The 16,651-nt window shown below is 45.9% G+C and overlaps 1 protein-coding gene across 5 annotated transcripts in view; it reads right to left on the bottom strand.

Annotated features, from left to right (window-relative positions):
• Positions 1–16,651, bottom strand: part of FGF13 (fibroblast growth factor 13) — a 241,729-nt gene that overhangs the window by 57,834 nt on the left and 167,244 nt on the right. The gene's annotated exons all lie outside the window — the stretch shown is intronic.

Genomic DNA, 16,651 nt, shown 5'->3' with positions numbered 1-16,651 from the left:
GCAGCACCCCGCGCACACACACCCGCGGGTGTGCGCTGGGTGCAGAGATGAGGCGACGCAGCAAGCCCCTTATCACCACCCTCCCCTCCTCCTCCTCCTCCTCTTCCTCCTCCTCCTTCTTCCCCAGCGAGCGCTGGTTCTCGTTGCGGAGGGGTCCCCGGGGTGCAGGCAGGGGCTCAGCGGGACCTGGCGCACCCCGGCTGCCCACCCTCGCCGGCCTCACGGGCGGGGGGAGGACGGACCCGTTTGTGACCGAGCCGCCTCCTGGGATGGTGCAGACACCCAAACAGACGTGACTGCGGTGAGCAAAGAGCTGGCACCGCGTTTGGGGCAGCGGAGCGATGACACCTGCCTGGAGCGGAAAGGCGGCTCGGGGGGTAGGCAGGGGGGCTCCAGCCATAGCTCTCCCCTGCCTTTCTTCACCCTTATAGGATGGCCCCCTCCCTGCCTCCGTGCTTTATCGGAGGCTTTTTGCCTCTCCCACCTCCCCAAACCTGCTCTCAGCTCCAGAGACTGAAAAATCCCCCCGAAAGACCAATTTTCTCCTCATTGCCATGTTCTCCCTCTTTCTTGTGCCTCCCCCGAGGCCAGGCTCTCAGTGGGGGGCTAGGCTGCGGGGGTACCAGAGCAGGGAGAAGCAGCGGTGCCGCGATGCTGGGAGCAGAGCCTGGTGTCAGAGCCTGGCTCTGCGCTGTGGTTAATGCCCTGCTGTAGTTACTGCCCTGCACAGCAGACACTGAACCCTGCACACAGCCACGCTCCAGGACATAGGAAGAAGGATGCCCTGGGGGTCTCTTTACAACCCACTCCCCCTCCTCTTCTTTTAACAGCTAGAGCCTAAAATAAAGCCCATTCAGGCTAGAAAACGCAACAGAGATTTGAAGCCCTGAAGACAACTATTGAAAGCATTTATCCCTGAGGCAAAAGGGATTCCAGAGGCTTGGAGGCACTGGGGCAGGGTGGGATGTCCTGTGAGCGGACAGGGAAGACCTGGGGCTGATTCCTTGGAGCTGAGCTCAACTGGGGCTACAACTCCGCAGGGCTCCACGGGGGCTCTTGAGACAGAACCCATGCAGGTGGGTTGGTGGGACAGCACCAGCTTCCTGATGCAGTTTCAGGCTCAGCCAGGCTTCCTAAGACACCTGCCTCTTCTTCCTCACCTCCACATGCCCTTGGCAAAGCCAAGGTGCTCTCCCCTCCCTCCCTGGGATCCCAGACAAGCCCATTGGAAACCATGCCACCCAACAGCTTCACTTCAAAGAGCTCAACTCAAAAGCTGTGTCTCTGCATTCCAGTCCTTCCCTGGACTAGAAACAGCTCAGCAGGGGTCCAAATCTGTTTCCTTCCAACTGGGAGCTCCTGCACCAACCAAACAGGTTGCACGGCCAGGCTTTCACAACAGAAATGCCCATAATGCACAGGTTTTAAGACCATGTCTGATTGAAAGTACTATGTGTTCTATCACAGTTTGAGACCTCGGCAGCTGACATGCTATGTTGAACTTGGCAGCCCCTCACGCCTATCCACAATGCCTCTTTTCTGCAAGAAATAGATGTATCCATGTACTCCTACACGTATAGGTGTTTACACACACTCACCTTTGTTTGTGAGGCACTCCATGGCATCCGCATCTACATATTAAATAAATCCTGCTCATTTCTTATTTAGGTTAAACTGTAGGGTAAAAATAACTGCAATTCACAAGTTCCACCACTACCTTCATCTGCCAGTCCACATAAGACATGTGAAATCCAACCCAAGAGACAGACAGTTGGCTATTATTAGTAATAACTCATCCTACTCAACTCACCAGTAACGTACTATGAATTTTGCCATCTTTCCACTTCCAATGCAGTCATGAGCAAGACTTGTTTCCCCTAAGACTCTCTCATTACTTTATAAATATTCCCTGTTTGGAAAAGCAGCGTTTGATCTTCAGATCAAAGTGATGCTGCCTCATTGAGCTCTGTCCCATAGGTCAGACGACATTTCACGGTCCCAATGACTAACCAGAACTCAGACTTCGGTTAGGCTTGACAATCCTAGGGGCAAGGAGGATATAAAAGCAGAATTTGGGATATCTTTCTGCCAGGATTCCAGCCCGCACGCTTAAAATCCATAATGGAAATTAATTTGCACAAATGTTCCTTGACAGATAACTACAGAGAGGAATAAAAATAGCCCATATGCATAATCAGATTTAGGTTTCAAAAACAGCCCTCCGAGGTTTTTTTGCCTGATCAGCCTCTCCATCTCTCAGTACTCCTACAAACATGTCTTCATTTACTATAAATGGATCATGAAAATGAGGATCTTGTTGGGAAAACGTCTTTGGTACAGGACCAGTCTTTGGATTACTTCAGTGTTACAGATATAAAAATCCCAAGGAACAGCTTTATTTTCTTTGAACAGCAAGAGCTGTTCACTCCCCACCATGCTAAAAAGGTACAATAGAATAACATAACATTCCAAGTGACTTTTTGAATGTAGAGGCAATTGGATACTCCTTGAACATCCATCCTCCTTCTTTGTGTCTAGCATTGCAATGGGGCACCCTTAAAGCTAAGGAGTAAATTGCCAGTCCCATTTCAATCATGAATTAAACACCTCTTAAGAAATCACCATGGAACTGACTTGCATAGTTACTGTCGGAGACGGCATCATAATGGACATGGAGCTGGGATCTGACCCAGCAGCAATTCCCCTGTTTTGACATAGACATGGATCTCACCTGCTTTTGATTTATGGTTTTTCCTCCCAGTCATCTGCTGAGTTTATGCTGATGATTTTTAACATGATTCTGATCATTAAAAAAACTTGAACCTCCGGAAGTTGCCTGGATTGGGGAAAAGTAAAGCCTGGAATTTGATACCGCAGCCCCTGAACCAGGACTGGCTTTCTGACTAACGCAGGACACGGTTATTTCAACCGACACCAAGTGTGCTGCCTTCACTGCCTGCCTCCTGCAGGAAAAGGCATCAACCTCACATCACTGATCCAAACTGAAGCACCAGTGGCTGTTTCACCAAATAAGAGGGAAGTGCAAACCCTCTGGATTTAGCTCCATCCTCCTTGAACCATTTGTGCTCTGGGAGGTCTCAGACCACTGCTGTTCCCCATGAGTTTGAATCCATCCTGAGAAGAATTATAGTAGGTCCTATGTAAACAGGTGGATGCTGAGCAAAACCAACCCTCGCAAATACTGAGACTGGATGAAAACCACAAGGCAGCTCCAGACCTCCCTGTCATGAAACAAGCATCAGGTTTTGACAAGCCACAACAGCTTTGCAGCATGCCTGGTGCCAGCTGCAGCCTGTGAGCAGAGGAACTCCTTCTTCCCCGCTGCCAGTCGCCTGTGCGGTGTTGGCACATGAATGGTGACAGATGTGATGGAGCACAGAATGGTGTGTCAGTGCAGCATCACCGTCAGAGAAGGGAACAGGTGGAGGAGAGGCAGCACTTTCTGGCTGCTTCTTCAAGTACACTGGTGATGGGCACATGAGCGATAGAGACTCACTGAGGGACACAAGTGCTCTGCATCATATAATCCCAGCCTGGTTTGGGTTGGAAGGGACCTTAAAGCTCCTCCAGCTCCAACCCCTGCCACGGGCAGGGACCCCTTCCACTAGAGCAGCTTGCTCCAAGCCCCTGTGTCCAACCTGGCCTTGAACACTGCCAGGGATGGGGCAGCCACAGCTTCTCTGGGCACCCTGTGCCAGGGCTTCCTCACAAGGAAGAACTTCTTCATGTCTAATCTTATAGGTCCTACATAAACAGGTAGATGCTGGGCAAAACAAACACTGCATGAAATTCAAGACCAGAAGGAAAATCACAAGCCAGCTCCAGACCTCGCTCACCCCAACACAAACCCCAAACCACCCCTCTACAACTACAAGCCTGAAGCTGCTTTAGTGTGTCAGAAAACACGAGGCTGGCATAGGATGTCAGGATTCCATCCCCAGGCACTTCTGCTCTTGCTGGAGTAATATGTTACTGTAGCTACAGAACAAGCAGAAAGAGAAAAGGTTCAGGACTCACATCTGTAAGTTTACATTGCCCCAAAATAGGGAATTCTTTTCTCAAAAGTGCCACCGGAATCACTTCTCTCTCTTCCACGTTGAGACAAACAAGACTACATTGAGCCGGGTATGACACAGCAGCACCGAGGCCCCCAGTGATTTTTCCCTCTTCTAAGTAAACAGAATTACCATTCACCAGGAAGCAGAGCTGCTCAGACCCGAGCCCCGCATCATTTAGCTCCTCTGTGAAGCATCCCGTGGAAATGACTCAGCCTTTCCTCTGCAGCCAGCTCCGTGCTGGACCCGGGCGCTGCAGAGCCCGGCTCACTACCCCTCAAAGCCTAGTTCTACCCCACATAGGAGCCAGATGAAGTCAGCTTGAGGATTACTGCTCAGTTCAAGGCGCAGAAAGATGTTAATGGACGAGCTGCGCCTTCAGGCGGCTCCAGACCAACAGCTCCAAATTGAGGGTATTTTAATCAACAAAGCAACTGGGCTACCATGAAATTAATCTCAGTGGTAAAGATCAGCTTCAAGAACCAGCTGCAGACTTTGTACAAGCTGTAGTGCTGTAAACAGAATTATTTTATGTTGAGAGAATAGGGGCGCTTGTGAATAGTGACACGGATGCTCCTGTGTGTGTCTGTGCCATGGTTCTTTGCACAAGAGCACCGTGCAGCCCTTCTCAGTGACAGGAAGCAAATCAAACTAGATCCCTGTGACACCAAAGCAGATGTGTCACCTGGACCCACTTCATCTGAAATCCCACTTGCTGTGCAAGGCATTAAACACCTCAGGTGATTTTTTCTCTTCTTGGTGTACAGAATCATGAACCCAAACACCAGGAGAGGCACCGGTACAACTGGTGCACAGCGGTGGATGTGCCAAAACTGGCCCCCATCCAGCAAAGAACCGAACCATGTCCCTGTCTTCGATGTGTGACTCATCTCCCTAAGACTACTAAGCCAGTTAAAAAATAATGATGTGCCTATGCATTTCAGAAGGTTCACAGTATCACAGTATGCTAGAGATTGGAAGGGACCTCGAAAGATCATCTAGTCCAATCACCCTGCCGGAGCAGGAACACCTAGATAATGTAACACAGGAATGTGTCCAGGCGAGTTTTGAATGTCACCAGGGAAGGAGACTCCACAACCTCCCTGGGCAGCCTGTTCCAGTGTTCCGTCACCCTCACTGAGAAGAAGTTTCTTCTCAAGTTTAAGTGGAACCTCTTGTGTTCCAGTTTGTACCCATTACCCCTTGTCCTATCATTGTTTGCCACTGAGTAGAGCCTGGCTCCATCCTCGTGACACTCCCCCTTTATATATTTATAGACACTTATAAGGTCACCCCTCAGTCTCCTCTTCTCCAAACTATAGAGACCCAGCTCCCTCAGTCTTTCCTCATAAGGGAGATGCTCCACTCCCTTAATCATTTTTGTTGCTCTGCACTGGACTCTCTCCAGCAGCTCCCAGTCCTTCTTGAACTGAGGGGCCCAGAACTGGACACAATATTCCAGATGCGGTTCTCATGCCCTAAGCCTGTTCTCTGGTCCGATCTGAATGAGTTTGCTAGGAAGAGGTTCACTGCTCTGACAAGAATTCAGGCCTCTTCATGGCTGATATGCCCCACTACATGCTCAGGATGGCCATGATGTCTCACACCAAGAACACCAGTTCCCTTTCAGATACTCAGAGCAAATATTAATGAGAGAAATCCCACTTCTGCCCCTTCCCAGCTGTGAATTCCAATTCCTTTATAGGATTGTCTCAGTTAAAAATGGGTTTGATCTGACCTGGTGGTGCAGGCAAGTTTTGGAAAAGGAGGGCATTGTTTGAAGGGAGAAAAAGGGAAATCTTTTTGCCTGGGTTAATCCATATTCAGTCCTCCCAAAATGTCAACCGCAAAAGCTCGTCTATCCGGTGCATAAAAGATCAGTGCCAATCAGCTGGGAAAGGTCAGAGAACAAACAGAAGAGATCAGCTCCCACAGCTCTGTGGGCTCCCGCATTGGGAACACGTTATTCCAGTGCCCCAAGGGGCCCAACCTGAGTCAGGAACTTGCAGCAGTGACCGACTGATTTCTCTCTGCCCACCACAAAGCCCCAGCGAAAAGCACTCCCACATCAGTATGCACAGGAGTAGCTGTTCACTCACCTCTCAGCGTGATGACTCTTGGAAACATCAGTGTAAATGACAGCATATCATCCCTGAAATATTTACATCTCAGCATGGGACACGCAAGAAGCGCGGGCTATGTGCCTCTGTCAAACTTAACATAAGGCCACTTTACACATGACAAAACACTGTAAATAGGCTTTCGCAGACCCAAAGCAGGTTGCAGGGAGGTTGTCACTCCTCAAATGGACCTTTTCCCACCTTTTCATAGACATGATGGCTCATCTCCCCTCAAGAACTTGACAAAATGAGACTAAATTGAAGCCTCTGAGAGTTCTCCTCCTACCACTTGCACCCAACTATTTCTACCAGCTTCTCACAGCCGTGGTCCTTGCTTTGCTCAGAAGTTAACTTCTGCCTTACTTCACATCACCATGGAGCCCAATGCATACGATGGATATCAGCCTTGCTGGGTTAGTGATATAAGATCCATCTGTTTTCTAATAATGAAACCAAATGACCTATGCTGGGACCAGAAGAGCCTGGCTGTGATTCTTACATGACTGCCGAGATCATGGCACCAAGTTCATACAGACGAAGGAAAACGTGAACAGAGTTGGTCCCCAGTGAAAGATGTTGAGGAAAAAGTGCCATGTCCTGGCTGGAGGCATGGATCTCTTGGAGCTAGACTTTGCACTGGGACAATGCTTCTGCAAATGTGCAAGTGGGCATTGTACTGTCAGGGCACTGGAACCAGTTCACACCAGCAAAAATGCTTGTCTCTGTTTTGGTAACCAGAAGGAAGGCATATCCCTGAGGATTAGGAAAAGGGCCATGAGTCAAAACTTCTGTGTTCTGTCTCTGTCCACCTTGTAATCCTCATGGTATCAATAGTGACATATCGAGAGATACCTGCCCCAAGTTCGGTAATGCACAAGTTAGGTTTATCTAAGCTCATTGGACCAAATATCTGCCTGTACAACCAAGAAGGAAGAGAGAAAGGCACTTCCAGATGGCAATTCATGCCCATCCCCAAAAAGCACCGTTACTGTCACAGCTGCATGAAGGAAAACACCACCTCTGCCTCACTGAACTATTGTTGTAGGGTGATTCATACCGTAATCTACCTAATGCATCTTTACAGTAAATAGTATTTACCAGCACCAAACCTAAGTAATCACTTAGCGAAGGTCCATGTAGCTCAGCCTCTTGCTTCTGGCAGTGCTCAGTAACACATGTGAATATAAACCCAGCCCGAGCAGTCAGAGTTGCACTTCCCACACACAGATACCTTCGAGCAATTGGCCTTGTGACACCTCCAGGCCTAGCAGGAGCTGCTGCTGGCAAGAACAGAGCAAAGGTGACATCTATAAATCACACAGGGATTTTGAGGTGAAAAATACAACGCGAAGTAAACAGAGGGGAATTCATCAGCACAAGTTAGACGCACGCTTTCTGCAAACAGCGCTCACAAATAACATCTGCCAGTGAAACCGGAACGAGAAGCACAAGCCAGCCTTTGCTGCAGTGCGTTTAAATAGGTCTGGAGACTAGGAAAATCGTGTATGCAAATTCGACATAAGCAAATTAGAAGAAATTCAGAGAAGGAGGCTAATAGCAGAACAGCTGCTGCTGCTCCCAGCGTTCGCATTAGGCGGCTGGAACGGTTCTGGGGACTCAGCCCTCACCAGAAAGCACAGGAAGGTTTTGTTGCTATGCAGAGAAACAATGCTCAGAAATCAGAGGAGCAGAAGCTGCCTGAGCTGAGCACTGTTACTCCTCGCTTAAGTCCAGCTGAACGATAGGGACACATTTGTTGGTATAGCAAGTAGATAACTGTGCAACTTATAGCTCGATTTCTACCTAAAATCACCATGAAACTCATAGATTCATCTGCAGAAGTAAAATCAAATATAATATCATGATTTTAATTAAACTTCCAGTCCACATGTGGGGCTTTCCCCACTCCTCAGTCACACTGCTAAATCACGCTCAGTTAAACTCACAACCAAGAGACCATACTTAGCAGATGATGATATAGCACCAGGATTTCTGTCCTCTCCCTTCAAACCTCTTCCCTTTGTTCATCATTCTAATTTTTAAACCTTTTCCTGCAAGGATCTTCATTCCTTGTTTCATTAACAATTACAACATGCTTTTAAGGAGCCACAAAACCCATCAGTATCTCAAGGTCCTTATCCTTTAGCTGAGGTCAACTTAATCCTGTTTACAAACAAGCTTGCTTTAGCTTCATCTACAACACAACATTCCAAGGCCTAGGAGCTGCTCTTGGGAAGAAACAACAAAGAGCAGAATTAGATTCCAAGGCACAGAACTAAACCTGCTGGACTGTAAGAAGCTGTCTTGCCTGATCTTTCAATGTTATCAGTTGATTCCACTCAGTCCACTGCAGGTAACTGTAATGAAGACCTCCTTGCATTTTCTTGTCTCCTATATGGGGCTGTTAGGAGAAGTTAAAGAATCTAATTGTAAAAATGTCTGTACAGGTGCACAGATAAAACATGTAGCCACACAGAAGTCATGGAATTCTGTAGTGCCCTGTGAGGCCTGTAGGTATTCCCAAGGAGTTTCCCTTATACAACTGGAGCAAGAAATACGGATCCCAGAAGTTGCTGGTATCTGTACCTCCTTTGGACTGGAATTGGAACTGGACATCTCAAACCCTTCAAATACGAGTTCTACATTCATAATACAGGCGGGTTTTTTTCTGCTTTTTCCTGACTTGCAGGGGGCCTATAGGGATGCTGGGGAGGGACTCTTCATTAGGGACTGTAGTGATAGGACAAGGGTTAACAGGTTAAAACCTGAACAGGGGAAGTTTGGATTGGATATAAGGAGGAAGTTCTTTCCTGTTAGGGTGATGAGGCACTGGAATGGGTTGCCCAGGGAGGTTGTGAATACTCCATCCCTGGCAGTGTTCAAGACCAGGTTGGACAGAGCCTTGGGTGCCATGGTTTAGTGTGAGGTGTCCCTGCCCATGGCAGGGGGGTTGGAACTTGATGATCTAAAGGTCCTTTCCAACCCTAACCATTCTATGATTCTATGAAATAAGAGCAAACCCAAGATGCTTCAGCAATCCTGAGATGCCCAAACACCAAGGCATCACAGTAGAGCTGTTAATGTTGGGAGAAACTTCCACCCTTTAGGGTTTTTTTTCTAGCTCTGTAATATAAGAAATGTCTTACTCAGTGACTGTATTTTTAAACCATTATTGCCATAAATTTTAGCCTACTTAGAAAGGTCTGATGTAAAGTCTTTTCAGGAGGTTTTTGGCAAAACAGAGTTTCCTGTACAGGAAGCATGCTGTAGAGCATTAATTTGTAAACAGTCCCAGACCAAACAAATGGGACAGGTTTCCAGTACATTCAGTCGAAAAGCCAAACGCATAAACTACTGCTAAAACCAGAAACAAGAGAGACACCTAGAGATGGTTCTTGTAATGGCGCCGCCACGGGCGTTCACTTCCTTTAGCTTTGGTTCGGTCCCTGGTGATGCTCAATTACACCACACGTACGGGGTGGAATTAAGAGGGGGGGGGACCGCTGAGCTGCGGCTGTCCGCGGTGCTGAATCAGGGCACCGCTCCACCGTGCTGACCCCCCCGGTGCTAATCCCTGGTTCTGAACCCCCGTGCTGATCCCCAGCCCTGCTGCCCCACATCCCGCCCCACCACCGCCCATCCCTTCCAGCTCTGTGGAAGGAGTCCGCAGCCCCTCACACCACGTTTGCGATCAGGATCCACAACCAGTCACCAACATTTCTGTTGTATATTGTGCCGAGGTGACATACTGCTCAAAAGCTAACCTAGAGCAAAAGCTTTTGGTGGTTTCAGACCACATCATCCTTGCCACTATCAGGCTATAAAAACTTAGCCGTTTTTTGAAAGAGCAAGACATATACTCATTAATAATCTGGATTGCATATTAAGTGATTATATTTTGTAAATACATTTTTAACATGCCAAAACCCGCTGCAGATGACTTACTTCACATTCTGCACCTTATAGCCTTAGATTTACTATACTAATTTCAGAGAGGAAAAGAAACATGGGTGCCGCATGCAAAGTCATAAAAGTTGTTTGCTAATCAAGATGACTTATTCCTAATAAAGAATGATGTATGACCCAGACAGTCAATATCTCCCAGTTAATATCTCACTCTCTGTACACACTGCCTATCACATTATTGTTTGATATTGGGGCATTTTCCAAGAGTCTTTGGATTTGTTTTTCTCTCCCAGCCGTAGGGCGTTGGTTCTTATGGTAATCTGATCATTTCATGTACCAAATGCAGAGAACACTTTTTTTTCTTATTAAAGAAAAACAAATTAATCCTCATAAGCCTTCAGCTAAAACATTTTCAAAAGAATAGGGAATTGCTGATGGTTTTGTATTAAAAACGTTTGTGAGTTATTAACACGATAACAAGATTGTCCTCAGTGAACGTTAGGCACAGTACGCTTGTGAAAGGCAATTACAACAGAATTGGAACCATTGTTTGTTTTACTTTAAAGCAAGCTTTATACCTCACACAAAGCTTCAACACAAAATCACTGAATACATGGCATGGATGTTTAAAAGGCCATAGATTCAATCGGAGCAACATTTGAAATATGTATTAAAACAGGGCAAATTTTCCAGTTTAGCAGCTCATTCAATACATTTACAGTTCCAATCAGCAGGAATTAACAGTCACACCTGCCTTTTCCTTCTTCAACTGTGTCTTTTTAGAGTCACCAAAGAAAAATCACTAAGTCAAAGAACAATCTTATTCTTAATATTAATAAATATTAAACTTTCATTTCTTTATATAGTTTATCACCTCTGCAGAGGATTAGCAGCCAAGAAATACCTTATCATTTTTTATTGTAAAAATATTGCTTAAATACATCTTACCTGAATAAGACTTTCTTAACCCCAAAGCCATGCTGCCTTACGAGCTGCTCCGACCCAGACAATTACAGTCTACATTTGGAGCAGACACACAGGGAGTAGATCAGAGAAAGTTTAAGGCATATTTAAAGTATTCTCTAAGGTACCGGCCAGAAACATCAAGCCCATACTCGCGGTATAGAGAGATCATTAATGGGCATTAGTGACAGACCATTATGACTTTCAGAGATCATTAAAGATTCATAATGTAGCTGTATTGTTCTGGCAACATCTAACCATTTCTTGGACATAAATGTACATTTCTCCTACATGATTCGCTTAAACTTATTATTTTTGAGTGTCAAATTTTGTTTTCTGCCTCCTAGAATTACAAAGAATGCCTGTAACAGGATCCTGTGGTACATTACGCCAGCCATAGGAGCCCGGTGCTTGGTTTAGTTGATACCCTTTATTGTAAGGCATTTTGCAATACGAATAGCTCAACCACATTCATGGGGTAGAATACGTACCACAAGTTCTTTCTGCTTTAAATAACCTGCATTACTGATATCCCGTAAATGTTACAAGTAGAAAAACCACTTAGAAGAACTGCATTTGCTAACAACACTGAAATAATTACCTTTGGAAATGTTTAAGCTTTACCTCTGCATTTCAGGAAAGCTCATTGTTTGACATTTGGATTCAGTGAAAAACATCGAAGATATTGTAGTTTGGGTCAACCAAACCAGCTACTCCTAAGACAATTTTGACAAATGAAGAAACCACTAAGGTTTGGGGTTGAAGATGTAAGCCCTGCAAACACTGTAGTCCAAAATGTGACTACAGTTAAAATTAAATCATGTTAATCAAGGGCTGGATTTGACTTTGCTGCTGCTGAACTTGACTAAGACCTTGTTTAATTCATCCTCCCTTAGCACAGCAAGATAAGCCCATGCTTACATATTATGTCAGTAATGAGATTTAGGCAATTTAGTAGCAGAGTCAGATTTCAAAGTCTCTAACTGTCATTTGGTCATTGTGGAGTCATATAATTACAAGTAGCAGAGAAGAGCTATTTAAAAAGGCTCTGCCTCTTCACCAGGAGCTACCACTCCCTCCAAGACATGTTTCCAAGTCACATGTATGTCAGCTTGCTTTATTTTGCGGTGCCGTGGACTGGCAATGAGCATATATCAACTGGTGTAGCAGGAAGAAAATCACTGAACTCCAGTTGAGGAGCAGTAACTTCTTAATTCCTCCAACAGACTCACTTGCAAATGCATGAGACGTGCTAAGGATCAGACCCCTAAAGTCATAAACAAGTAAACATCTTCCAGATGCTGAGCGTTAGGTGCTAAAATGAGATCAAACAACTGAACTCACTGCAGGATTTTAACATGATTTAGCACTTGTGTTGACTCTAGACCTGAAAGGTGAAACAAGCCAATTTACTAGTAATAAACAGTTTTCCCAAAATACTATTTCAGTGTTTACTGATGTACATTACTGCTTATGTACTTGGAATTCCCAACAAGAAGTATGCAGAAACAACTCCTGCTGGGAATTGCACAATCTTAGAATATTCACTGTTTATTATGCCATGATTGCTTATAGTCAAGCTGTGACTATTGCTGATACCCAAATACACTGTGCTATTAAAAGCATCCTTAATTACTGCTACCAGAAACAAACAGTACCAAACCAAGAGAACTGCAGTAGGGGGAAAAATGATTTGGGGATATCTCCACTTGGAAATGGCATTTGCACCAAAAGAAGGCAAAACCCCACGTGGAAGAAGTACTCAAGCCCATCTGTAATTACCTGCTGAGTTGTATTGATTTCAAACAACTGACCTTGAGACGATGGGTTCTATGTCACCCATGTCAATTATTGACAGGCAGTCAAAAGCCAGCAGTGGCTTTGCTTTCTGCCTTGCAATTGCAAACAAGGTTAATCTACTTGTAAATGTAGTGCTTTTTCTACAAGCACCAGTGCATTTAAGCCCTTTTCCCAAAGCCTACATGAATTTCTCATGGCAAGTCCCTAAAATTCCCACAGTTCTTATTAGAGCTCCAGTATTCTGTATGCTTCAGCTACTTCAAGAATGGTTTAAGCAACCATTTCTGCATTGAAAATGTAACCTGTGTCCAGCTGATCCTTATTGCCATCTAGTTATTCACTGCATGTTAACTTGATTTATTGAGTTTATTAATAAAAGGAAATTGCAGTTCTTGTCTAGTCTCCACTTTGCTATGATCACTTTATGTCTATTTATGTGCCCTCAGCACATGGCTGGAATGAGCTGGCACAAAGGAACGCAGCTCCTCTGAGATCCTTGTGTTTAGACTGGTAAAGACCTTACCTCTTACTAGAGTATCAGTTACCTGTGTGGGCTGTCAGTTTAAAACAGAAGGAAGGGGGATGTCCGGAATGATGGCATTTGCCTTCCCAAGTAACCTTTGTATGTGATAGACTTCCAGCCAGAACCAGCACATCAGTAAGCAACTAACAGAAAGGAGAAAAGATGGTTTGGGAAGGGCATTTACATTTCCAACCATCCGAAGAGGAAAATTCAAATTAACTCTCCAAAAAAGACAGTAGTAAGTCAAACCCAGTCCCTTGAAGGCACTATTTGATCAGTTCATCCATGGTATTATGTGCCACACTTATTCACTTTACGAGCGACCAGAACAGACAACTTCACCTGGCAGGTCCCAGTAAGATTTGCAGCTACATGTCACCTTACTGATTGCTATGATAGTGTAGGAAGGGCTGTATCAAGCCCTCTCCTCCCAGAAACCACGACCAGACTACCACAACGATGCTGTACCTCCCGTGCATGTTCTCCACAACAGATAAACTTTGTCTGTTCTGCATCTCTGCAATGGTGCATGCTGAAATCAGGGCCTAGGCACATCCAAAGAAGCTAACGTAGGCATTCCTATTTCAGTTAACCCTACTTTGCAGTTTTGAACTGATCGCATCCAGAAAAGAAGAAAACAATCAGGCTTGACCTTATTTCCTGGAATTCAGCAACAAAATCCCCAACTAGCTGGCCTGGCAGGAAAAGGCCGGGAGTTCAGGCTCCAGTTCTGCTGCTGTTGCGATCAAAGAATCTCAAATGCAAAATCTAGATGAGCAAGCACAGCACTGCTGCCTCAGCAGTCCCACAGCAGCATCAGTCAATGGTGAGGAGCAGCTGCAACAGAAACCTTCCAGGGAAATACAGATGATGACTGAAATAAGGTTCCTGCCTTTTTGGAGAAGGGGCCATAAACGAGTGCTCTGAAGCGCTGCCCAGCCAGACAAAACCACCCATTTGCAGTTCTAGAGCCTGTTGCTCTGCATAGATTACTTCTGCATTAGTGATCATTATATTTTCATAGAGTAGTTCAGCCGTTTAGATCTTAGCCCCAAACCAAAGTAACTCGATGAATCTTATTTTATGTGTATTTCGGATTAGTAGAAATATCGCATATTTACGCATTTGCATAGGAGAATCTGTGAATCCACTCAGTCTTTTGTTCTCTCTTTTTGACCTGATGTACGACCCTGAAGCGCAGTCCAAAATAAGGAAGAAACCCGTTATAGACTGAAACTGTTATACTGATGCAGGGGATGCTCCCGTTTCTGCCCCCTGAAGCGAAGCAGGGCGCAATCAGTGCAGCGCTAGCGCTTTCTCTCCTTGGCTTCATCTGCCACCTGGTGGTACAATCCCACGCAGCAGCAAACAGCGTTTTCATGGGAGAACGCTGCATGTTTCACCAGGCACCTGGAGTTAAGCGCTGCAGGGGCTGCAAACAGCCGTGAGCATCGCTGCAGTCACAAACATCCACGCAGTTCATGCCCACACATAACGCAACGGGTTTAAAAAGGGTTTTGCGATTCAAACAACGTTGTAACAGAAAGGGCAAGCTTTAAATTTAGGGTTTTCAGCGTTTGAAACTGAACAGCCCCAAACTCCCAAGTGTCAGAAAGTGTCCCAATGATTTATGACACTTCTGACAAGTTCCTGAGCCCAACTGCAAAAGCAGGACTCACAGTCAGGCACAAGATTGAAAACACAGAAGTGTGAAAGTCAATTTGCTACCTGCCTCCAAGCAGCTTGCAATGTTCCGCTGTTACACCATGAGAATAAAGCAGGAAGGACAGAATAGGTACTAGCTAAAACTTTAAAGCATGTGTCCTATCTGGAATGCAATGGTTACTGTATGCTCTATTTGCAGAATCCCAGACTGGTTTGGGTTGGAAGGGACCTCAGAGCTCATCCGGTTCCAACCCCTGCCACAGGCAGGGACACCTTCCACTAGAGCAGCTTGCTCCAAGCCCCTGTGTCCAACCTGGTCTTGAACGCTGCCAGGGATGGGGCAGCCACAGCTTCTCTGGGCACCCTGTGCCAGCGCCTCAGCACCCTCCCAGGGAAGAGCTTCTGCCTAAGAGCTCAGCTCAGTCTCCCCTTGGGCAGGTTAAAGCCATTCCCCTTGGCCTGTCCCTACAGGCCCTTGTCCCAAGCCCCTCTCGAGGTTTCTTGGAGCCCCTTGTATTTGCAGAGGCTTCTGGCAGGAGGCCATGCCTGTTTCAAACTCCCCAAATTGCTTTTGAAAAATGACACTGAAAAAAACCATTTTTTTTAAAAAATCCCATTGAAACAACTGCAAGGAAATTCAGGGCAGATGGTGGGGATGAGGAGATCAGCAGAACTCCATCTCCATCAGCCTGAAATGAAGCTCCATCAGCCCAAATGTATGGAGCCTGCTGGTGACAACCTCCCTACCTGAGGAAATCCCAAAGACCCTGGTCCAGGTCAGAGTTCAGCACTGAGTACCCACAGCCCTGTCCTGCCCGGATGGCAAACAGCCCAGCCATAGCAGATGGTTATGAGGTGATGGTGTCTCTTGCCATGCCCAACCTGCTCCGACTCCTCTGCTCCTGTATTGCCCGTGCCATTGGCAAACACAGCTCACAAGGAAAGCTCTTCTCTCAGCAGCCTGCAAGTATTTACAGCCAAAATCATACGTCAGCACTCCTAAAAGTAATTTCATTTATGATAATTAAATAAATTAGCGCTAATAAAATAATGATTTCATGATTTACCAGAGGGGAAAAAATGGGTTGAAAGTAATTGAGTTTGAGACAAATTTGGGGTTGAGTCTCGTTCTTCAGATTTTAATCCTCATTTCAGCTGATAGTTTACAACAGTGTGAATCATCCTTATTTTCCTTTCCTGAGATAACTTCTGAAAAGAAACTACGGAAAATATCAGCCTAAGTTCTGGGCAGAAAAGGGTGAGCAGACATCCCTAGGTGTGAGTTGCATGAGGAAGTGTCCTGCACTGTTTGGGAAGTCAGCCTCGAGTTCCCTGCATGCATGTCAATAGGAGCAAAACACTGCAAGTAGATTGAGATGCATTTCTACCTGGGAATTCCTGATGTGAAGATGCAGGAGTTGCGCTGCACTTGCTCAGGTATGAATGAGATGGAAGTCTCCATGCTTGCCACACTATCCAGACTCTGCATCACCAGCCACAGAAGCTAATGCCTTGAAGGAGTTGGTGAGTGGTTTAGTTTGAGGTGGCAGGGGGGTTGGAACTGGATGATCTTAAGGCCCTGTCCAACCCTAACTACT

The sequence above is a fragment of the Pezoporus wallicus genome, unplaced genomic scaffold (genome assembly GCF_028554395.1).
Source record: "Pezoporus wallicus isolate ANWC-B61680 ecotype Strahan unplaced genomic scaffold, APGP_CSIRO_Pwel_v1 contig_6217, whole genome shotgun sequence".
In the NCBI taxonomy this organism is placed as follows: domain Eukaryota; kingdom Metazoa; phylum Chordata; class Aves; order Psittaciformes; family Psittacidae; genus Pezoporus; species Pezoporus wallicus.
This window is presented reverse-complemented; position numbering and strand designations above follow the sequence as displayed.